The following is a 20,630-nucleotide window of genomic DNA, read 5'->3' as shown; positions in this document are numbered from 1 at the left end:
ATACCAGCACTAATGCACTGGATCCCATCAGAACTCTGTAGTTAAGTGTGTTTGGGAGAGAATAGTACTCGGATGGGTGACCTCTTGGGAAGTCCTCGTATCGCAACAATTTCTTTTTAAATGGGTCGTTCGACGTTACACGCGACTGGAACTATGGTCAGCTGGTTTATACGCAAATGTGAGTCAAGAATCAGGGGCATTTTAATCGATATTAGAACGATAAGGAGAGGTGCAGTGTGAACGCACAAGGAAACAAATGATGGGAGGGGGAGAGGGAAGAAGGAGTGTGTGTATTTTCAGTACGAAATTAAACAGGTGCGGTCAAACCAGCACAAATGCACCGGATCCCATCAGAACTCTGGAGTTAAGTGTGCTTTGGAGAAAGTAGTACAATGATGGGTTACCTCCTGGGAAGTTCTCGTGTTGCACCCATTTTCTTTTTTTCAGATGTGCCGTTTGACGTTACGCGCGACTTTAATTATGGTTCGCAGATTTATTCGCAAATGTGAGTCACGGTGCCGTGGTATTTTACTTGATATTTGAACGAGAACGAGAGGTGCAGTGCGCACGCACAAGGAAACAAATGACGGGAGGGGGAAGAAAGGAGAAGGAGTTTATGTATTTGCAGCGTGGAATTAAATGGGTGCGGTCATACCAGTACTAATGCACCGGATCCCATCAGAACTCCGTAGTTAAGTGTGCTTGGGCGAGAGTAGTACTCGGATGGGTGACCTTTTGGGAAGTCCTCGTGTCGCACCAATTTTTTTTCAGACGGGTCGTTCGACGTTACGCACGACTGGAACTATAATCCGCTGGTTTATACGCAAATGTGAGTCAAGAATCTGGGGCATTTTAATCGATATTAGAATGAGAAATAGATGTGCAGTGTGAATGCACAAGGAAACAAATGATGGGAGGGGGGGAGGGAAGAAGGAGTGTATGTATTTTTAACCCGAAATTAAACAGGTGCGCTCACACCAGCACAAATGCACTGGATCCCACCAGAACTCCGCAGTTAAGTGTACTTTGACGAAAGTAGTACAATGATGGGTTACCTCTTGGGAAGTTCTCGTGTTGCACCCATTTTCTTTTTTTCAGATGTGCCGTTCGACGTTACGCGCGACTTTAATTATGGTCCGCAGATTTATTCGCAAATGTGAGTCACGGCGCTGTGGCATTTTACTTGATATTTGAACGAGAACAAGAGGTGCAGTTCGCACGCACAAGGAAACAAATGACGGGAGGGGGAAGAACGGAGAAGTAGTTTATGTATTTGCAGCGCGAACTTAAACGGGTGCGATCAAACCAGCACTAATGCACCGGATCCCATCAGAACTCCGCAGTTAAGTGTGCTTGGGCGAGAGTAGTACTCGGATCGGTGACCTCCTGGGAAGTCCTCGTGTCGCACTAATTTTTTTTTTCAGACGGGTCGTTCGACGTTACGCGCGACTGGAACTAGGGTCCACTGGTTTATACGCAAATGTGAGTCAAGAAGCAGGGGCATTTTAATCGATATTAGAACGAGAAGGAGAGATGCAGAGTGCACGCACAAGGAAACAAATGACGGGAGGGGGGATGGAGGGAGAAAAAGTGTATGTATTTGCAGCGCAGAATGAAACATGAGCAATCATACCAGCACCAATGCAACGGATTCTATCAGAACTCCGCAAGTTAAGGGTGCTTGGGCGAGAGTAGCGCTAGGATGGGTGACCTCCTGCGAAGTCCTTATATTTCACCCATTTTCTTAGGAAGTCCTCGTGTTGCACCCATTTTTTTGCAGATGATTCTTTTGACGTTATGCGCGACTTGAATTATGGTCCTCAGGTTTATTCGCAAATGTGAGTCACGGCGCTGTAGCATTTTACTTGATATTAGAACGAGAACGGGAGCTGCAGTGCACACGCACAAGGAAACAAATGACGAGAGGGGGACGAAAGGGGAATGAGTTTATGTATTTGCAGCGCGAAATGAAACAGGTACAATCATTCCAGCAGTAATGCACCGGATCCCATCAGAACTCCGCAGTTAAGTATGCTTGGGCGAGAGTAGTACTCGGATGGGTGATCTCTTGGGAAGTCCTCGTGTCGCACCAATTTTTTTTCAGACGGGTTGTTTGACGTTACGCGCGACTGGAATTAGGGTCCGCTGGTTTATACGCAAATGTGAGTCAAGAAGCAGGGGCATTTAAATCGATATTAGAACGAGAATGAGAGGTGAAGTGCGAACGCACATGGAAACAAATGACCGGAGGGGGAAGAAAGGAGAAGGAGTGTATGTATTTGCAGCGCGAAATTAAACAGGTGCGATCATACCAGCACTAAAGCCCTGGATCCCATCAGAACTCCGCACTTAAGTGTGCTTGGGCGAGAGTAGTACTCGGATGGGTGACAACTTGGGAAGCCCTCGTGTTGCACCTATTTTTTTCGGATGGGTTATTCGACGTTACGCGCGAATGGAATTATAAACTGCTGGTTCATTTGCAAAGGTGAGTCACGGTGCTGGGGCATATTACTTGATATTAGAACGAGAAAGAGAGATGCAGAGTGCACGCACAAGGAAACAAATGACGGGTGGGGGGATAGGAGGAGAAAGAGTGTATGTATTTGCAGTGCAGAATGAAACATGAGGGATCATACCAGCACTAATGCAACGGATTCTATCAGAACTCCGCAGTTAAGGGTGCTTGGGCGAGAAAAGTACTAGGATGAGTGACCTCCTGCGAAGTCCTTATATTTCACCCATTTTCTTGGGAGGTCCTCGTGTTGCACCCATCGTTTTGCAGATGATTCTTTCGACGTTACGCGTGACTTGATTTATGGTCCGCAGGTTTATTCGCAAATGTGAGTCACGGCGCCGTGGCATTTTACTTGATATTAGAACGAGTACGGGAGGTGCAGTGCGCATGCACAAGGAAACAAATGACGGGAGGAGGAAGAAAAGAGAAGGAGTGTATGTATTTGAAGCGCAAAATTAAACAAGATGCAACATACCAGCACTAATGCACTGGATCTCATCAGAACTCTGCAGTTAAGTGTGCTTGGGCGAGAGTAGTACTTGGATGGGTGACCTCTTGGGAAGTCCTCGTATCGCAAAAATTTTTTTTCAGATGAATCGATCGACGTTACGCGCGACTGGAACTATGGTCCGCTGGTTTATACGCAAATGTGAGTCAAGAATCAGGGGCATTTTAATCGATATTAGAACGAGAAGGAGAGGTGCAGTGTGAACGCACAAGGAAACAAATGATGGGAGGGGGGGAGGGAAGAAGGAGTGTATGTATTTTCAGCACGAAATTAAACAGGTGCGGTCACACCAGCACAAATGCAACGGATCCCATCAGAACTCCGCAGTTAAGTGTGCTTTGGCGAAAGTAGTACAATGATGGGTTACCTCCTGGGAGGTTCTCGTGTTGCACCCATTTTTTTTTTCAGATGTGCCGTTCGACCTTACGTGCGACTTTAATTATGGTCCGCAGATTTATTCGCAAATGTGAGTCACGGCGCCGTGGCATTTTACTTGATATTTGAGCGAGAACGAGAGGTGCAGTGCGCAGGCACAAGGAAACAAATGATGGGAGGGGGAAGAAAGGAGAAGGAGTTTATGTATTTGCAGCGCGAACTTAAACGGGTGCGATCAAACCAGCACTAATGCACCGGATCCCATCAGAACTCCGCAGTTAAGTGTGCTTGGGCGAGAGTAATACTCGAATGGATTACCTCTTGGGAAGTCCTCGTGTCGCACTAATTTTTTTTTCAGACGGGTCGTTCGACGTTACGCGCGACTGGAACAAGGGTCCACTGGTTTATACACAAATGTGAGTCAAGAAGCAGGGTTATTTTAATCCATATTAGAACGAGAAGGAGAGATGCAGAGTGCAGGCACAAGGAAACAAATGACGGGAGGGGGGATGGAGGGAGAAAAAGTATATGTATTTGCAGCGCAGAATGAAACATGAGCAATCATACCAGCACCAATGCAACGGATTCTATCAGAACTCCGCAAGTTAAAGGTGCTTGGGCGAGAGTAGCACTAGGATGGGTAACTTCCCTTGAAGTCCTTATATTTCACCCATTTTCTCAGGAAGTCCTCGTGTTGCACCTATTTTTTTGCAGATGATTCTTTCGACGATACGCGCGACTTGAATTATGGTCCTCAGGTTTATTCGCAAATGTGAGTCATGGCACCGTAGCATTTTACTTGATAATAGAACGAGCACGGGAGGTGCAGTGCGCACGCACAAGGAAACAAATGACGGGAGGGGGAAGAATGGAGAAGGAGTTTATGTATTTGCAGCGTGGAATTAGACGGGTGCGATCATACCAGCATTAATGCACCGGATCCCATCAAAACTCCGCAGTTAAGTGTGCTTGGGCGAGAGTAGTACTCGGATGGGTGACCTCCTGGGAAGTCCTCGTGTCGCACCAACTTTTTTTCAGACAGGTTGTTCGACGTTACGCGCGACTGGAACTAGGGTCCGATGGTTTATACGCAAATGTGAGTCAAGAAGTAGGGGCATTTTAATCGATATTAGAACGAGAAGGAGAGGTGCAGTGTGAACGCATAAGGAAACAATTGATGGGAGGGCGAGGGAAGGAAAAGGAGTGTATGTATTTTCAGCACGAAATGAAACAGGTGCGATCACACCAGCACTAATGCAACAGATTCTATCAGAACTCCGTAGGTAAGGGTGCTTGGGCGAGAGTTGTACTAGCATGGGTTACCTCCTGCGAAGTCCTTATATTTCACTCATTTTCTTATGATGTCCTCGTGTTGCACCCATTTTAATCGATATTAGAACGAGAAAGAGAGGTGCAGTGTGAACGCACAAGGAAACAATTGATGGGAGGGGGAGGGAAGGAGATGGAATGTATGTATTTTCAGCACGAAATGAAACAGGTGCGATCATACCAGCACTAATGCAACGGATTCTATCAGAACTCCGTAGGTAAGGGTGCTTGGGCGAGAGTAGTACTAGCAAGGGTTACCTCCTGCGAAGTCCTTATATTTCACCAATTTTCTTGTAAAAGTCCTCGTGTTGCACCCATTTTTTTGCAGATGATTCTTTCGATGTTACGCACGACTTGAATTATGGTCCTCAGGTTTATTCGCAAATGTGAGTCACGGCGCCGTGGTATTTTACTTGATATTAGAACGAGAACGGGAGGTACAGTGCGCACGCACAAGGAAACAAATGACGGGAGGGGGAAGAAAGGGGAATGAGTGTATGTATTTGCAGCGCGAAATTAAACAGGTGCGATCATACCAGCACAAATGCACCGGATCCCATCAGAACTCCGCAGTTAAGTGTGCTTTGGCGAAAGTAGTACAATGATGGGTTACCTCGTGGGAAGTTCTCGTGTTGCACCTATTTTTTTTTTTCAGATGTGCCGTTTGACGTTACACGCGACTTTAATTATGGTCCGCAGATTTATTCACAAATGTGAGTCATGGCGCCGTGGCATTTTACCCGATATTTGAACGAGAACGAGAGGTGCAGTGCGCACGCACAAGGAAACAAATGACGGGAGGGGGAAGAAAGGAGAAGGAATGTATGTATTTGCAGCGCGAAATGAAACAGGTGCGATCATACCAGCACTAATGCAACGGATTCTATCAGAACTCCGTAGGTAAGGGTGTTTGTGCGAGAGTAGTACTAGCATGGGTTACCTCCTGCGAAGTCCTTATATTTCACTCATTTTCTTGTGAAGTTCTCGTGTTGCACCCATTTTTTTGCAGATGATTCTTTCGACGTTACGCGCGACTTGTATTATGGTCCTCAGGTTTATTCGCAAATGTGAGCCACGGTGCTGTAACATTTTACTTGATATTAGAACGAGAACGGGAGGTGCAGTGCGCACGCACAAGGAAACAAATGACGGGAGGGGGAAGAAAGGAGAAGGAGTTTATTTATTTGCAGCGCGGAATTAAATGGGTGCGATCATACCATCACTAATGCACCGGATCCCATCAGAACTCCGCAGTTAAGTGTGCTTGGGCGCTGTTATGATTGCTCATGTTTCATTCTGCGCTGCAAATACATAAACTTTTTCTCCCTCCATCCCCCCTCCCGTCATTTGTTTCCTTGTGCGTGCACTCTGCATCTCTCCTTTTCGTTCTAATATTAATTAAAATGCCCCTACTTCTTGACTCACATTTGCGTATAAACCAGCGGACCCTAGTTCCAGTCGCGCGTATCGTCGAACGACCCGTCTGAAAAAAAAATTTAGTGCAACACGAGGACTTCCCAAGAGGTCAACCATCTGAGTACTACTCTCGCCCAAGCAGACTTAACTGCAGAGTTCTAATTTGATTCGGTGCATTAATGCTGGTATGATCGCACCTATTTAATTTCGCGCTGTAAATACATAAACTTCTTCCCCTTTCTTCCCCCTCCCGTCATTTGTTTCCTTGTGCGTGCGCACTGCACCTCTCGTTCTCGTTCAGATATCAAGTAAAATGCCACGGCGCCGTGACTCACATTTGCGAATAAATCTGCGGACCATAATTAAAGTCGCGCGTAACGTCGAACGGCACATCTGAAAAAAAGAAAATGGGTGCAACACGAGAACTTCCCAGGAGGTCACCCATCCGAGTACTACTCCCGCCCAAGCACACTTAACTGCAGAGTTTTGATAGGATCCGGTGCATTAGTGCTGGTATTATTGCACCCATTTAATTTCGTGCTGCAAATACATAAACTCCTTCTCCGTTCTTCCCCCTCCCGTCATTTGTTTCCTTGTGCGTGCGCACTGCACCTCCCGTGCTCGTTCTAATATCAAGTAAAATGCTACGGTGCCGTGACTCACATTTGCGAATAAACCTGAGGACCATAATTCAAGTCGCGCATATCGTCGAAAGAATCATCTGTAAAAAAATGGGTGCAACATGAGGACTTTCTAAGAAAATAGGTGAAATATAAAGACTTCGCATGAGGTCACCCATCCTAGTGCTACTTTCGCCCAAGCACCCTTAACTTGCAGAGTTCTGATAGAATCCGTTGCATTGGTGCTGGTTTGATCGCTCATGTTTCATTCTGCGCTGCAAATACATACACTATTTCTCCCTCCATCCCCTCTCCCGTCATTTGTTTCCTTGTGCGTGCACTCTGCATCTCTCCTTCTCGTTCTAATATCAAGTAAAATGCCCTAGCATCGTGACTCACCTTTGCGAATGAACCAGCGGTTTATAATTGCATTCGCGCGTAACGTCGAGCGACCCATCCGAAAAAAAATGGGTGCAACATGAGGACTTCCTAGGAGGTCACCATTAATCAAGTTGCGCGTAACGTCGAAAGAATCATCTGCAAAAAGATGGGTGCAACACGAGGACCTCCCAAGAAAATGGGTGAAATATAAGGACTTCGCAGGAGGTCACCCATCCGAGTACTTTTCTCGCCCAAGCACCCTTAACTGTGGAGTTCTGATAGAATCCTTTGTATTAGTGCTGGTATGATCCCTCATGTTTCATTCTGCACTGCAAATACATACACTCTTTCTCCTCCCATCCCCCCTCCCGTCATTTGTTTCCTTGTGCGTGCACTCTGCATCTCTCTTTCTCGTTCTAATATCAAGTAATATGCCCCGGCACCGTGACTCACCTTTGCAAATGAACCTGCGATTTATAATTCCATTCGCGCGTAACGTCGAACAACCCATCCGAAAAAAAAATAGGAGCAACACGAGGGCTTCCCAAGTGGACACCCATCCGAGTACTACTCTCGCCCAAGCACACTTAACTGCGGAGTTCTGATGGGATCCGGAGCTTTAGTGCTGGTATGATCGCACCTGTTTAATTTCGCGCTGCAAATACATACACTCCTTCTCCTTTCTTCCCCCTCCCGTCATTTGTTTCCTTGTGCGTTCACACTTTGGCACTCATTCTCGTTCTAATTTCGATTAAAATACCCCTGCTTCTCGACTCACATTTGCGTATAAATCAGCGGACCCTAGTTCCAGACGCGCGTAACGTCGAACGACCCGTCTGAAAAAAAATTGGTGCGACACGAGGACTTCCCAGGAGGTCAACCATCCGAGTACTAATCTCGCCAAACACACTTAACTGCGGAGTTCTGATGTGATCCGGAGCTTTAGTGTTGGTATGATCGCACCTGTTTAGTTTCGCGCTGCAAATACATACACTCCTTCTCCTTTCTTCCCCCTCCCGTTATTTGTTTCCTTGTGCGTTCACACTTCACCTCTCATTCTCGTTCTAATATCGATTAAAATGCCCCTGCTTCTTGACTCACATTTGCGTATAAACCAGCGGACCCTAATTCCAGACGAGCGTAACGTCGAAAGACCCGTCTGAAAAAAAATTGGTGCGACACGAGGACTTCACAAGAAAATGGGTGAAATATAAGGACTTCGCAGGAGGTAACCCATGCTAGTACTACTCTCGCCCAAGCACCCTTACCTACGGAGTTCTGATAGAATCTGTTGCATTAGTGCTGGTATGATCGCACCTGTTTCATTTCGTGCTGAAAATACATACACTCCTTCTCCTTCCCTCCCCCTCCCATAATTTGTTTCCTTGTGCGTTCACACTGCACCTCTCCTTCTCGTTCTAATATCGATTAAAATGCCCCTTCTTTTTTATTCACATTTGCGTATAAACCAGCGGACCCTAGTTCAAGTCGCGCGTAACGTCGAACGACCCGTCTGAAAAAAAATTGGTGCGACACGAGGACTACCTAGGAGGTCACCCATCCGAGTACAACTCTCGCCCAAGCACACTTAACTGCGGAGTTCTAATGGGATCCGGTGCATTAGTGCTGGTATGATCGCACCTGTTTAATTTCGCGCCGCAAATACATACACTCCTTCTCTTTTCTTCCCCCTCCCGTCATTTGTTTCCTTGTGCGTGCGCACTGCACCTCCCGTACTCGTTCTAATATCAAGTAAAATGCCACGGCGCCGTGACTCACATTTGCAAATAAACCTGCGGACCATAAATCAAGTCGCGCGTAACGTTGAAAGAATCATCTGCAAAAAGATGGTTGCAACACGAGGACCTCCCAAAAAAATGGGTGAAATATAAGGACTTCGCAGGAGGTCACCCATCCGAGTACTTTTCTCGCCCAAGCACCCTTAACTGCGGAGTTCTGATAGAATCCGTTGCATTAGTGCTGGTATGATCCCTCATGTTTCATTCTGCACTGCAAATACATACACTCTTTCTCCTCCCATCCTCCCTCCCGTCATTTGTTTCCTTTTGCGTGCACTATGCATCTCTCTTTCTCGTTCTAATATCAAGTAATATGCCCCGGCACCGTGACTCACCTTTGCAAATGAACCTGTGGTTTATAATTCCATTCGAGCGTAACGTCGAACAACCCATGCGAAAAAAAATAGGTGCAACACGAGGGCTTCCCAGGTGGACACCCATTCGAGTACTACTCTCGCCCAAGCACACTTAACTGCGGAGTTCTGATGGGATCCGGAGCTTTAGTGCTGGTATGATCGCACCTGTTTAATTTCGCGCTGCAAATACATACACTCCTTCTCCTTTCTTCCCCCTCCCGTCATTTGTTTCCTTGTGCGTTCACACTTTACCTCTCATTCTCGTTCTAATTTCGATTAAAATGCCCATACTTCTCGACTCACATTTGCGTATAAACCAGCGGACCCTAGTTTCAGACGCGCGTAACGTCGAACGACTCGTCTCAAAAAAAATTGGTGCGACACGAGGACTTCCCAGGAGGTCAACCATCCAAGTACTAATCTCGCCAAGCACACTTAACTGCGGAGTTCTGATGGGATCTAGGGCTTTAGTGCTGGTATGATCGCACCTGTTTAGTTTCACACTGCAAATACATACACTCCTTCTCCTTTCTTCCCCCTCCCGTCATTTGTTTCCTTGTGCGTTCACACTTCACCTCTCATTCTCGTTCTAATATCGGTTAAAATGCCCTTGCTTCTTGACTCACATTTGCGTATATACCAGCAGACCCTAATTCCAGACGAGCGTAACGTCGAACGACCCGTCTGAAAAAAAATTTGTGCGACACGAGGACTTCACAAGAAAATGGGTGAAATATAAGGACTTCGCAGGAGGTAACCCATGCTAGTACTACTCTCGCCCAAGCACCCTTACCTACGAAGTTCTGACAGAATCTGTTGCATTAGTGCTGGTATGATCGCACCTGTTTCATTTCGTGCTGAAAATACATACACTCCTTCTCCTTCCCTCCCCCTCCCATAATTTGTTTCCTTGTGCGTTCACACTGCACCTCTCCTTCTCGTTCTAATATCGATTAAAATGCCCCTTCTTTTTTACTCACATTTGCGTATAAACCAGCGGACCCTAGTTCAAGTCGCGCGTAACGTCGAACGACCCGTCTGAAAAAAAATTGTTGCGACACTAGGACTTCCCAGGAGGTCACCCATCCGAGTACTACTCTCGCCCAAGCACACTTAACTGCGGAGTTGTGATGGGATCCGGTGCATTAGTGCTGGTATGATCGCACCAGTTTAATTCCGTACTGTAAATACATAAACTCTTTCTCCTTTCTTCCCCCTCCCGTCATTTGTTTCCTTGTGCGTGCGCACTGCACCTCCCTTACTCGTTCTAATATCAAGTAAAATGCCACGGCGCCGTGACTCACATTTGCGAATAAACCTGCGGACCATAAATCAAGTCGCGCGTATCGTCGAAAGAATCATCTACAAAAAAATAGGTACAACACGAGGACTTCCTAAGAAAATGGGTGAAATATAAGGACTTCGCAGGAAGTCACCCATCCTAGTGCTACTCTCGCCCAAGCACTCTTAACTTGCGGAGTTCTGATAGAATCCGTTGCACTAGTGCTGGTATGATCCGTCATGTTTCATTCTGCACTGCAAATACATACACTCTTTCTCCTTCCATCCCCCCTCCCGTCATTTTTTTCCTTGTGCGTGCACTCTGCATCTCTCTTTCTCGTTCTAATATCAAGTAATATGCCCCGGCACCGTGACTCACCTTTGCAAATGAACCAGTGGTTTATAATTCTATTCGCGCGTAACGTCGAATAACCCATCCGAAAAAAAAATAGGTGCAACACGAGGGCTTCTCATGTGGTGACCCATCCGAGTACTACTCTCGCCCAAGCACACTTAACTGCGGAGTTCTAATGGGATCCGGACCTTTAGTGCTGGTATGATCGCACCTGTTTAATTTCGTGCTGCAAATACATACACTCCTTCTCATTTCTTTCCCCTCCCGTCATTTGTTTCCTTGCGCGTTCACACTTCACCTCTCATTCTCGTTCTAATATCGATTAAAATGCCCCTGCTTATTGACTCACATTTGCGTATAAACCAGCGGACCCTAGTTCCAGACGCGCGTAACGTCGAACGATCCGTCTGAAAAAAATTGGTGCGACACGAGGACTTCCCAGGAGGTCACCCATCCGAGTACTAATCTCGCCCAAGCAGACTTCACTGCGGAGTTCTGATGGGATCCGGTGCATTAGTGCTGGTATGATCGCACCTGTTTAATTTTGCGCTGCAAATACATAAACTCATTCTCCTTTCTTCCCCCTCCCGTCATTTGTTTCCTTGTGCGTGCGCACTGCACCTCCCGTTCTCGTTTTAATATCAAGTAAAATGCTACAGCGCCGTGACTCACATTTGCGAATAAACCTGAGGACCATAATTCAAGTCGCGCGTAACATCGAAAGAATCATCTGCAAAAAAATGGGTGCAACACGAGGACTTCACAAGAAAATGGGTGAAATATGAGGACTTCGCAGGAGGTAACCCATGCAAGTACTACTCTCGCCCAAGCACCCTTACCTACGGAGTTCTGATAGAATCCGTTGCATTAGTGCTGGTATCATCGCACCTGTTTCATTTCGTGCTGAAAATACATACACTCCTTCTCCTTTCTTCCCCCTCCCGTCATTTGTTTCCTTGTGCGTCCGCACTGTACCTCTCGTTCTCGTTCAAATATCTAGTAAAATGCCACGGCGCCGTGACTCACAATTGCGAATAAATCTGTGGACCATAATTAAAGTTGCGCGTAACATCAAATGGCACATCTGAAAAAAAGAAAATGGGTGCAACACGAGAACTTCCCAGGAGGTAACCCATCATTGTACTACTTTCGCCAAAGCACACTTAACTGCGGAGTTCTGATGGGATCCGGTGCATTTGTTCTGGTGTGACCGCACCTGTTTAATTTCGTGCTGAAAATACATACACTCCTTCTTCCCTCTCCCCCTCCCATCATTTGTTTCCTTGTGCGTTCACACTGCACCTCTCCTTCTCGTTCTAATATCGATTAAAATACCCCTTATTCTTGACTCACATTTGCGTATAAACCAGCGGACCATAGTTCAAGTCGCGCGTAACTTCGAACGACCCGTCTGAACAAAAATTGTTGCGATACGAGGACTTCCCAAGAGGTCACCCATATGAGTACTACTCCCGCCCAAGCACACTTAACTGCAGAGTTCTGATGGGATCCAGTGCATAAGTGCTGGTATGAGGCCACTTGTTTAATTTTGCGCTTCAAATACATACACTCCTTCTCTTTTCTTCCTCCTCCCGTCATTTGTTTCCTTGTTCGTGCGCACTGCACCTCCCGTACTCGTTCTAATATCAAGTAAAATGCCACGGCGCCGTGACTCACATTTGCGAATAAACCTGCGGACCATAAATCAAGCCGCGCGTAACGTCGAAAGAATCATCTACAAAAAGATGGGTGCAACACGAGGACCTCCCAAGAAAATGGGTGAAATATAAGGACTTCGCAGGAGGTCACCCATCCGAGTACTTTTCTCGCTCAAGCACCCTTAACTGCGGAGTTCTGATAGAATCCGTTGCATTAGTGCTGGTATGATCCCTCATGTTTCATTCTGCACTGCAAATACATACACTCTTTCTCCTCCCATCCCCCCTTCCGTCATTTGTTTCCTTGTGCGTGCACTTTGCATCTCTCTTTCTCGTTCTAATATCAAGTAATATGCCCCGGCACCGTGACTCACCTTTGTAAATGAACCAGCAGTTTATAATTCCATTCTCGCGTAAAGTGGAACAACTCATCCGAAAAAAAATTGGTGCAACACGAGGGCTTCCCAAGTGGTCACCCATCCGAGTACTACCCTCGCCCAAGCACACTTAACTGCGGAGTTCTGATGGGATCCGGAGCTTTAGTGCTGGTATGATCGCACCTGTTTAATTTCGCGCTGCAAATACCTACACTCCTTCTCCTTTCTTCCCCCTCCCGTCATTTGTTTCCTTGTGCGTTCACACTTCACCTCTCATTCTCGTTCTAATATCGATTAAAATGCCCCTGCTTTTTGACTCACATTTGCGTATAAACCAGCGGACCCTAGTTCCAGACAAGCGTAACGTCGAACGACCCGTCTGAAAAAAAATTGGTGCGACACGAGGACTTCCCAGGAGGTCACCCATCCGAGTACTAATCTCGCCCAACCACACTTCACTGTGGAGTTCTGATGGGATCCGGTGCATTAGTGCTGGTATGATGGCACCTGTTTAATTTTGCGCTACAAATACATAAACTCATTCCCCTTTTTTCCCCCTCCCGTCATTTGTATCCTTGTGCGTGCGCACTGCACCTCCCGTTCTCGTTCTAACATCAAGTAAAATGCTACAGCGCCGTGACTCACATTTGCGAAGAAACCTGAGGACCATAATACAAGTCGCGCGTAACGTCGAAAGAATCATCTGCAAAAAAATGGGTGCAACACGAGGATTTCACAAGAAAATGGGTGAAATATAAGGACTTCGCAGAAGGTAACCCATGCTAGTACTACTCTCGCCCAAGCACTCTTACCTACGGAGTTCTGATAGAATCCGTTGCATTAGTGCTGGTATGATCGCACCTGTTTAATTTCGCGCTGCAAATACATACACTCCTTCTCCTTTCTTCCCCCTCCCGTCATTTGTTTCCTTGTGCGTGCGCACTGTACCTCTCGTTCTCGTTCAAATATCAAGTAAAATGCCACGGCGCCGTGACTCACATTTGCGAATAAATCTGCGGACCATAATTAAAGTCGTGCGTAACGTCGAACGACACATCTGAAAAAAAGAAAATGGGTGCAACATGAGAACTTCCCAGGAGGTAACCCATCATTGTACTACTTTCGCCAAAGCACACTTAACTGTGGAGTTCTAACGGGATCCGGTGCATTTGTGCTGGTGTGACCGCACCTGTTTAATTTCGTGCTGAAAATACATACACTCCTTCTTCCCTCCCCCCCTCCCATCATTTGTTTCCTTGTGCGTTCACACTGCACCTCTCCTTCTTGTTCTAACATCGATTAAAATGCCCCTGATTCTTGATTAACCTTTGCGTATAAACCAGCAGACTATAGTTCCAGTCGCGCGTAATGTCGAATGACCCATCTGAAAAAAAATTGTTGCGATACGAGGACTTCCCAAGAGATCACCCATCCGAGTACTACTCTCGCCCAAGCACACTTAACTGCAGGGTTCTGATAGGATCCAGTGCATTAGCGCTGGTATGATGCCACTTGTTCAATTTTTCGCTTCAAATACATACACTTCTTCTCTTTTCTTCCACTTCCCGTCATTTGTTTCCTTGTGCGTGCGCACTGCACCTCCCGTACTCGTTCTACTATCAAGTAAAATGCCACGGCGCCGTGACTCAAATTTGTGAATAAACCTGGGGACCATAAATCAAGTCGCGCGTAACGTCGAAAGAATCATCTGCAAAAAGATGGGTGCAACACGAGGACCTCCCAAGAAAATGGGTGAAATATAAGGACTTTGTAGGAGGTCACCCATCCGAGTACTTTTCTCGCCCAAGCACCCTTAACTGCGGAGTTCTGATAGAATCCGTTGCATTAGTGCTGGTATGATCCCTCATGTTTCATTCTGCACTGCAAATACATACACTCTTTCTCCTCCCATCCCCCCTTCCGTCATTTGTTTCCTTGTGCGTGCACTTTGCATCTCTCTTTCTCGTTCTAATATCAAGTAATATGCCCCGGCACCGTGACTCACCTTTGCAAATGAACCAGCGGTTTATAATTCCATTCGCGCGTAACGTCGAACAACCCATCTGAAAAAAAGTAGGTGCAACACGAGGGCTTCCCAGGTGGTCACCGATCCGAGTACTACTCTCACCCAAGCACACTTAACTGCGGAGTTCTGATGGGGTCTGGTGCTGTAGTGCTGGTATGATCGCACCTGTTTAATTTCGCGCTGCAAATACATACACTCCTTCTCCTTTCTTCCCCCTCCCGTCATTTGTTTCCTTGTGCGTTCATACTTCACCTCTCATTCTCGTTCTAATATCGATTAAAATGCCCCTGCTTCTTGACTCACATTTGCGTATAAACCAGCAGACCCTAGTTCCAGATGCGCGTAACGTCGAACGACCCGTCTGAAAAAAAATTGGTGCGACACGAGGACTTCCAAGGAGATCAACCATCTGAGTACTAATCTCGCCCAAGCACACTTAACGTCGGAGTTCGGATGGGATCCAGGGCTTTAGTGCTGGTTTGATCGCACCTGTTTAGTTTTGCGCTGGAAATACATAAACTCATTCCCCTTTCTTCCCCCTCCCGTCATTTGTTTCCTTGTGCGTGCGCACTGCACCTCCCGTTCTCGTTCTAATATCAAGTAAAATGCTAGAGCGCCGTGACTCACATTTGCGAATAAACCTGAGGACCATAATTCAAGTCGTGCGTAACGTCGAAAGAATCATCTGCAAAAAAATGGGTGCAACACGAGGACTTCACAAGAAAATGGGTGAAATATAAGGACTTCGCAGGAGGTAACTCATGCTAGTACTACTCTCGCCCAAGCACCCTGACCTACGGAGTTCTGATAGAATCCGTTGTATTTGTGCTGGTTTGATCGCACCTGTTTCATTTCGTGCTAAAAATACATACACTCCTTCTCCTTCCCTCCCCCTCCCATCAATTGTTGCCTTGTGCGTTCACACTGCACCTCTCCTTCTCGTTCTAATATCGATTAAAATGCCCCTGCTTCTAGACTCACATTTGCGTATAAACCAGCGTACACGAGTTCCAATCGCGCATAACGTCGAACGACCCGTCTGAAAAAAAATTGTTGCGACACGAGGACTTCCCAGGAGGTCACCCATCCGAGTACTACTCTCGCCAAAGCACACTTACCTGCAGGGTTCTGATGGGATCCAGTGCATTAGCGCTTGTATGATCGCACCCGTTTAATTTCACACTGCAAATACATAAACTCCTTCTCCTTTCTTCCCCCTCCCGTCATTTGTTTCCTTGTGCGTGCGCACTGCACCTCCCGTGCTCGTTCTAATATCAAGTAAAATGCTACGGTGCCGTGACTCACATTTGCGAATAAACCTGAGGACCATAATTCAAGTCGCGCATATCGTCGAAAGAATCATCTGCAAAAAAATGGGTGCAACACGAGGACTTCCTAAGAAAATGGGTGAAATATAAGGACTTCGCAGGAGGTCACTCATCCGAGTACTACTCTCGCCCAAGCACACTTAACTTGCGGAGTTCTGATAGAATCCGTTGCATTGGTGCTGGTATGATTGCTCATGTTTCATTCTGCGTTGCAAATACATACACTTTTTCTCCCTCCATCCCCCTTCCCGTCATTTGTTTCCTTGTGCGTGCACACTGCATCTCTCAATCTCGTTCTAATATCGATTAAAATGCCCCTGCTTCTTGACTCACATTTGCATATAAATCAGTGGACCATAGTTCCAGTCGCGCGTAACGTCGAACGACCCGTCTGAAAAAAAAATTAGTGCGACACGAGGACTTCCCAGGAGGTCACCCATCCGAGTACTACTCTCGCCCAAGCACACTTAACTGCGTAGTTCTGATGGGATCCGGTGAATTAGTGCTGGTATGATCGCACCTATTTAATTTCGCGCTGCAAATACATAAACTCCTTCTCCTTTATTTCCCCTCCCGTCATTTATTTCCTTGTACGTGCGCACTGCACCAACCGTGCTCGTTCTAATATCAAGTAAACTGCTACGGTGCCGTGACTCACATTTGCAAATAAACCTGAGAACCATAATTTAAGTTGCGCGTATCGTCGAAAGAATCATCTGCAAAAAAATGGGTGCAACACTATGACTTCCTAAGAAAATGGGTGAAATATAAGGACTTCACAGGAGGTCACCCATCCGAGTACTACTCTCGCCCAAGCACACTTAAATGCGGAGTTCTGATGGGATCCGGTGCATTAGTGCTGGTATGATCGCACCTGTTTAATTTCGCGCTGCAAATACATAAACTCCTTCTCCTTTCTTCCCCCTCCCGTCATTTGTTTCCTTGTGCGTGCGCACTGCACCTCCCGTTCTCGTTGAACTATCAAGTAAAATGCCACGGCGCAGTGACTCATATTTACGAATAAATCTGCGGACCATAATTAAAGTCGCGCGTAACGTCGAACGGCACATCTGAAAAAAATAAAATGGGTGCAACACGAGAACTTCCCAGGAGGTAACCCATCATTGTACTACTTTCGCCAAAGCACACTTAACTGCGGAGTTCTGATGGGATCCTGTGCATTTGTGCTGGTGTGACCGCACCTGTTTAATTTCGTGCTGAAAATACATACACTCCTTCTTCCCTCCCCCCCTCCCATTATTTGTTTCCTTGTGCGTTCACATTGCACATCTTCTTCTCGTTCTAATATCGATTAAAATACCCCTGATTCTTGACTCACATTTGCGTATAAACCAGCGGACCATAGTTCCAGTCGCGCGTAACGTCGAACGACCCATCTGAAAAAAAATTGTTGCGATACGAGGACTTCCAAAGAGGTCACCCATCCAAGTACTACTCTCGCCCAAGTGCACTTAACTGCAGAGTTCTGATGGGATCCAGTGCATTAGTGCTGGTATGATGCCACTTGTTTAATTTTGCGCTTCAAATACATACACTCATTCTCTTTTATTCTTCCTCCCGTCATTTGTTTCCTTGTGCGTGCGCACTGCACCTCCCGTACTCGTTCTAATATCAGGTAAAATGCCACGGCTCCGTGACTCACATTTGCGAATAAACCTGCGGACCAAAAATCATGTCGCGCGTAACGTCGAAAGAATCATCTGCAAAAAGATGGGTGCAACACGAGGACTTCCGAAGTGGTCACCCATCCGAGTACTATTCTCGCCCAAGCACCCTTAACTGCGGAGTTCTGATAGAATCTGTTGCATTAGTGCTGGTATGATCCCTCATGTTTCATTCTGCACTGCAAATACATACACTCTTTCTCCTTCCATCCCCTCTTCCGTCATTTGTTTCCTTGTGCGTGCACTCTGCATCTCTCTTTCTCGTTCTAATATCAAGTAATATGCCCCGGCACCGTGACTCACCTTTGCAAATGAGCCAGCGGTTTATAATTCCATTCGCGCGTAACGTCAAACAACCCATCCGAAAAAACATAGGTGCAACACGATGGCTTCCCAGGTGGTCACCCATCCGAGTACTACTCTCGCCCAAGCACACTTAACTACGGAGTTCTGATGGGATCCGGGGCTTTAGTGCTGGTATGATCGCACCTCTTTAATTAGATACACTCCTCCTTTCTTCCCCCTCCCGTCATTTCTTTCCTTGTGCGTTCACACTTCACCTCTCCTTCTCGTTCTAATATCGATTAAAATGCCCCTGCTTCTTGACTCACATTTGCGTATAAACCAGTGGACCCTAGTTCTAGTCGCACGTAACGTCGACCGACCAGTCTGAAAAAAAAATTACTGCGGCACGAGGACTTCCCAGGAGGTCACCCATCCGAGTACTACTCTCGTCCAAGCACACTTAACTGCGGAGTTCTGATGGGATCCGGGGCTTTAGTGCTGGTATGATCGCACCTATTTAGTTTCGCGCTGCAAATACATACACTCCTTCTCTTTTCTTTCCCCTCCCGTCATTTGTTTCCTTGTGCGTGCGCGCTGCACCTCCCGTTCTCGTTCTAATATCAAGTAAAATGCTACAGCGCCGTGACTCACATTTGTGAATAAACCTGAGGACCATAATTCAAGTCGCGCGTAACGTCGAAAGAATCATCTGCAAAAAAATGGGTGCAACACGAGGACTTCACAAGAAAATTGGTGAAATATAAGGACTTCGCAGGAGGTAACCCATGCTAGTACTACTCTCGCCCAAGCATCCTTACCTGCGGAGTTATGATAGAATCTGTTGCATTAGTACTGGTATGATCGCACCTGTTTCATTCTGCGCTGCAAATACAAACACTTTTTCTCCTTCCCTCCCCCTCCCATCAATTGTTTCCTTGTGCGTTCACACTGCACCTCTCCTTCTCGTTCTAATATCGATTAAAATACCCCTGCTTCTTGACTCACATTTGCGTATAAACCAGCGGACCCTAGTTCCAATCGCGCGTAACGTCGAACGACCCGTCTGAAAAAAAATTGGTGCGACACGAGGACTTCCCAAGAGGTCACCCATCCGAGTACTACTCTCGCCCAAGCACACTTAACTGCGGAGTTCTGATGGGATCCGGTGCATTAATACTGGTATGATCACACCCGTTTAATTTTGCGCTGCAAATACATAAACTCTATCTCGTTTCTTCCCCCTCCCGTCATTTTTTTCCTTGTGCGTGTGCACTGCACCTCCCGTGCTCGTTCTAATATCAAGTAAAATGCTACGGTGCCGTGACTCACATTTGCGAATAAACCTGAGGACTATAATTCAAGTCGCACGTATAGTCGAAAGAATCATCTGCAAAAAAATGGGTGCAACACGAGGACTTCCTGAGAAAATGGGTAAAATATAAGGACTTCGCATCCTAGTGCTACTCTCGCCCAAGCACCCTTAACTTGCAGAGTTCTGATAGAATCCGTTGCATTGGTGCTGGTATGATTGCTCATGTTTCATTCTGCGCTGCAAATACATACACTTTTTCTCCCTCCATCCCTCCTCCCCGTCATTTGTTTCCTTGTGCGTGCACTCTGCATCTCTCCTTCTCGTTCTAATATCGATTAAAATGCCCCTACTTCTTGACTCACATTTGCGTATAAACCAGTGGACCCTAGTTCCAGTCGCGTGTAACGTCGAACGACCCGTCTGAAAAAAAAATTAGTGCAACACGAGGACTTCCCAGGAGGCCTCCCATCCGAGTACTACTCTCGCCCAAGCACACTTAACTACGGAGTTCTGATGGGATCCGGTGCATTAGTGCTGGTATGATCGCACCTGTTTAATTTCGCGCTGCAAATAGAAAAACTCTTTCTCCTTTCTTCCCCCTCCCGTCATTTGTTTCCTTGTGCGTGCGCACTGCACCTCTCGTTCTCGTTCAAATATCAAGAAAAATGCCACGGCGCCGTGACTCACATTTGCGAATAAATCTGCGGACCATAATTAAAATCGCGCGTAATGTCGAACGGCACATATGAAAAAAAGAAAATGGGTGCAACATGAGAACATCCCAGGAGGTAACCCATCATTGTACTACTTTCGCCAAAGCACACTTAATTGCGGAGTTCTGATGGGATCCGGTGCATTTGTGCTGGTGTGACCGCACCTGTTTAATTTCGTGCTGAAAATACATACACTCCTTCTTCCCTCCCCCCCTCCCATCATTTGTTTCCTTGTGCGTTCACACTGCATCTCTCATTCTCGTTTTAATATCGATTAAAATGCTCCTGATTCTTGACTCACATTTGCGTAT

At 46.5% G+C, this 20,630-nt stretch overlaps 9 non-coding genes and 28 pseudogenes across 9 annotated transcripts; 10 read left to right on the top strand and 27 right to left on the bottom strand.

The window, feature by feature from the left end:
* Nucleotides 1–313: 313 nt before the first annotated feature.
* On the top strand, nt 314–432 carry LOC148264252 (5S ribosomal RNA; annotated as a pseudogene).
* Nucleotides 433–641: 209 nt separating this feature from the next.
* On the top strand, nt 642–760 carry LOC148264251 (5S ribosomal RNA). The gene has a single exon (XR_015819981.1). It is a non-coding gene; the product is annotated as a 5S ribosomal RNA (ribosomal RNA).
* A 532-nt stretch (nt 761–1,292) lies between these two features.
* LOC148264250 (5S ribosomal RNA) lies at nt 1,293–1,411 on the top strand (annotated as a pseudogene).
* Nucleotides 1,412–1,974: 563 nt separating this feature from the next.
* LOC148264249 (5S ribosomal RNA) lies at nt 1,975–2,093 on the top strand (annotated as a pseudogene).
* A 205-nt stretch (nt 2,094–2,298) lies between these two features.
* Nucleotides 2,299–2,417, top strand: LOC148264248 (5S ribosomal RNA; annotated as a pseudogene).
* A 563-nt stretch (nt 2,418–2,980) lies between these two features.
* On the top strand, nt 2,981–3,092 carry LOC148264247 (5S ribosomal RNA; annotated as a pseudogene).
* A 207-nt stretch (nt 3,093–3,299) lies between these two features.
* Nucleotides 3,300–3,418, top strand: LOC148264246 (5S ribosomal RNA; annotated as a pseudogene).
* Nucleotides 3,419–3,625: 207 nt separating this feature from the next.
* On the top strand, nt 3,626–3,744 carry LOC148264245 (5S ribosomal RNA; annotated as a pseudogene).
* A 562-nt stretch (nt 3,745–4,306) lies between these two features.
* LOC148264244 (5S ribosomal RNA) lies at nt 4,307–4,425 on the top strand. Its single transcript, XR_015820709.1, has one exon. It is a non-coding gene; the product is annotated as a 5S ribosomal RNA (ribosomal RNA).
* An 824-nt stretch (nt 4,426–5,249) lies between these two features.
* LOC148264243 (5S ribosomal RNA) lies at nt 5,250–5,368 on the top strand (annotated as a pseudogene).
* An 855-nt stretch (nt 5,369–6,223) lies between these two features.
* Nucleotides 6,224–6,342, bottom strand: LOC148264242 (5S ribosomal RNA; annotated as a pseudogene).
* Nucleotides 6,343–6,551: 209 nt separating this feature from the next.
* Nucleotides 6,552–6,670, bottom strand: LOC148264241 (5S ribosomal RNA; annotated as a pseudogene).
* Nucleotides 6,671–7,667: 997 nt separating this feature from the next.
* Nucleotides 7,668–7,786, bottom strand: LOC148264240 (5S ribosomal RNA). The gene has a single exon (XR_015819834.1). It is a non-coding gene; the product is annotated as a 5S ribosomal RNA (ribosomal RNA).
* Nucleotides 7,787–7,991: 205 nt separating this feature from the next.
* Nucleotides 7,992–8,109, bottom strand: LOC148264239 (5S ribosomal RNA; annotated as a pseudogene).
* Nucleotides 8,110–8,668: 559 nt separating this feature from the next.
* On the bottom strand, nt 8,669–8,787 carry LOC148264238 (5S ribosomal RNA; annotated as a pseudogene).
* A 560-nt stretch (nt 8,788–9,347) lies between these two features.
* Nucleotides 9,348–9,466, bottom strand: LOC148264237 (5S ribosomal RNA). Its single transcript, XR_015821028.1, has one exon. It is a non-coding gene; the product is annotated as a 5S ribosomal RNA (ribosomal RNA).
* A 205-nt stretch (nt 9,467–9,671) lies between these two features.
* LOC148264236 (5S ribosomal RNA) lies at nt 9,672–9,789 on the bottom strand (annotated as a pseudogene).
* Nucleotides 9,790–10,348: 559 nt separating this feature from the next.
* On the bottom strand, nt 10,349–10,467 carry LOC148264235 (5S ribosomal RNA; annotated as a pseudogene).
* A 562-nt stretch (nt 10,468–11,029) lies between these two features.
* Nucleotides 11,030–11,148, bottom strand: LOC148264234 (5S ribosomal RNA; annotated as a pseudogene).
* Nucleotides 11,149–11,352: 204 nt separating this feature from the next.
* Nucleotides 11,353–11,471, bottom strand: LOC148264233 (5S ribosomal RNA). The gene has a single exon (XR_015820623.1). It is a non-coding gene; the product is annotated as a 5S ribosomal RNA (ribosomal RNA).
* A 563-nt stretch (nt 11,472–12,034) lies between these two features.
* Nucleotides 12,035–12,153, bottom strand: LOC148264232 (5S ribosomal RNA; annotated as a pseudogene).
* Nucleotides 12,154–12,357: 204 nt separating this feature from the next.
* On the bottom strand, nt 12,358–12,475 carry LOC148264231 (5S ribosomal RNA; annotated as a pseudogene).
* Nucleotides 12,476–13,036: 561 nt separating this feature from the next.
* On the bottom strand, nt 13,037–13,155 carry LOC148264230 (5S ribosomal RNA). Its single transcript, XR_015820808.1, has one exon. It is a non-coding gene; the product is annotated as a 5S ribosomal RNA (ribosomal RNA).
* Nucleotides 13,156–13,360: 205 nt separating this feature from the next.
* LOC148264229 (5S ribosomal RNA) lies at nt 13,361–13,479 on the bottom strand (annotated as a pseudogene).
* A 563-nt stretch (nt 13,480–14,042) lies between these two features.
* LOC148264228 (5S ribosomal RNA) lies at nt 14,043–14,161 on the bottom strand (annotated as a pseudogene).
* An 883-nt stretch (nt 14,162–15,044) lies between these two features.
* Nucleotides 15,045–15,163, bottom strand: LOC148264227 (5S ribosomal RNA; annotated as a pseudogene).
* A 205-nt stretch (nt 15,164–15,368) lies between these two features.
* On the bottom strand, nt 15,369–15,487 carry LOC148264226 (5S ribosomal RNA; annotated as a pseudogene).
* A 559-nt stretch (nt 15,488–16,046) lies between these two features.
* Nucleotides 16,047–16,165, bottom strand: LOC148264225 (5S ribosomal RNA; annotated as a pseudogene).
* A 562-nt stretch (nt 16,166–16,727) lies between these two features.
* LOC148264224 (5S ribosomal RNA) lies at nt 16,728–16,846 on the bottom strand (annotated as a pseudogene).
* Nucleotides 16,847–17,081: 235 nt separating this feature from the next.
* On the bottom strand, nt 17,082–17,200 carry LOC148264223 (5S ribosomal RNA; annotated as a pseudogene).
* Nucleotides 17,201–17,409: 209 nt separating this feature from the next.
* Nucleotides 17,410–17,528, bottom strand: LOC148264222 (5S ribosomal RNA; annotated as a pseudogene).
* Nucleotides 17,529–17,732: 204 nt separating this feature from the next.
* On the bottom strand, nt 17,733–17,850 carry LOC148264221 (5S ribosomal RNA; annotated as a pseudogene).
* Nucleotides 17,851–18,381: 531 nt separating this feature from the next.
* On the bottom strand, nt 18,382–18,500 carry LOC148264220 (5S ribosomal RNA). Its single transcript, XR_015819792.1, has one exon. It is a non-coding gene; the product is annotated as a 5S ribosomal RNA (ribosomal RNA).
* Nucleotides 18,501–18,690: 190 nt separating this feature from the next.
* On the bottom strand, nt 18,691–18,809 carry LOC148264219 (5S ribosomal RNA; annotated as a pseudogene).
* A 559-nt stretch (nt 18,810–19,368) lies between these two features.
* LOC148264218 (5S ribosomal RNA) lies at nt 19,369–19,487 on the bottom strand. The gene has a single exon (XR_015819898.1). It is a non-coding gene; the product is annotated as a 5S ribosomal RNA (ribosomal RNA).
* A 551-nt stretch (nt 19,488–20,038) lies between these two features.
* Nucleotides 20,039–20,157, bottom strand: LOC148264217 (5S ribosomal RNA). Its single transcript, XR_015819914.1, has one exon. It is a non-coding gene; the product is annotated as a 5S ribosomal RNA (ribosomal RNA).
* Nucleotides 20,158–20,366: 209 nt separating this feature from the next.
* LOC148264216 (5S ribosomal RNA) lies at nt 20,367–20,485 on the bottom strand (annotated as a pseudogene).
* Nucleotides 20,486–20,630: the final 145 nt, after the last annotated feature.

The sequence above is a fragment of the Carica papaya genome, chromosome 5, assembly GCF_054855325.1.
Source record: "Carica papaya isolate Zhongbai chromosome 5, ASM5485532v1, whole genome shotgun sequence".
In the NCBI taxonomy this organism is placed as follows: Eukaryota; Viridiplantae; Streptophyta; class Magnoliopsida; order Brassicales; family Caricaceae; genus Carica; species Carica papaya.
Note: the sequence above shows the minus strand (reverse complement) of the source record. Positions and strands in the feature narration are given on the sequence as shown.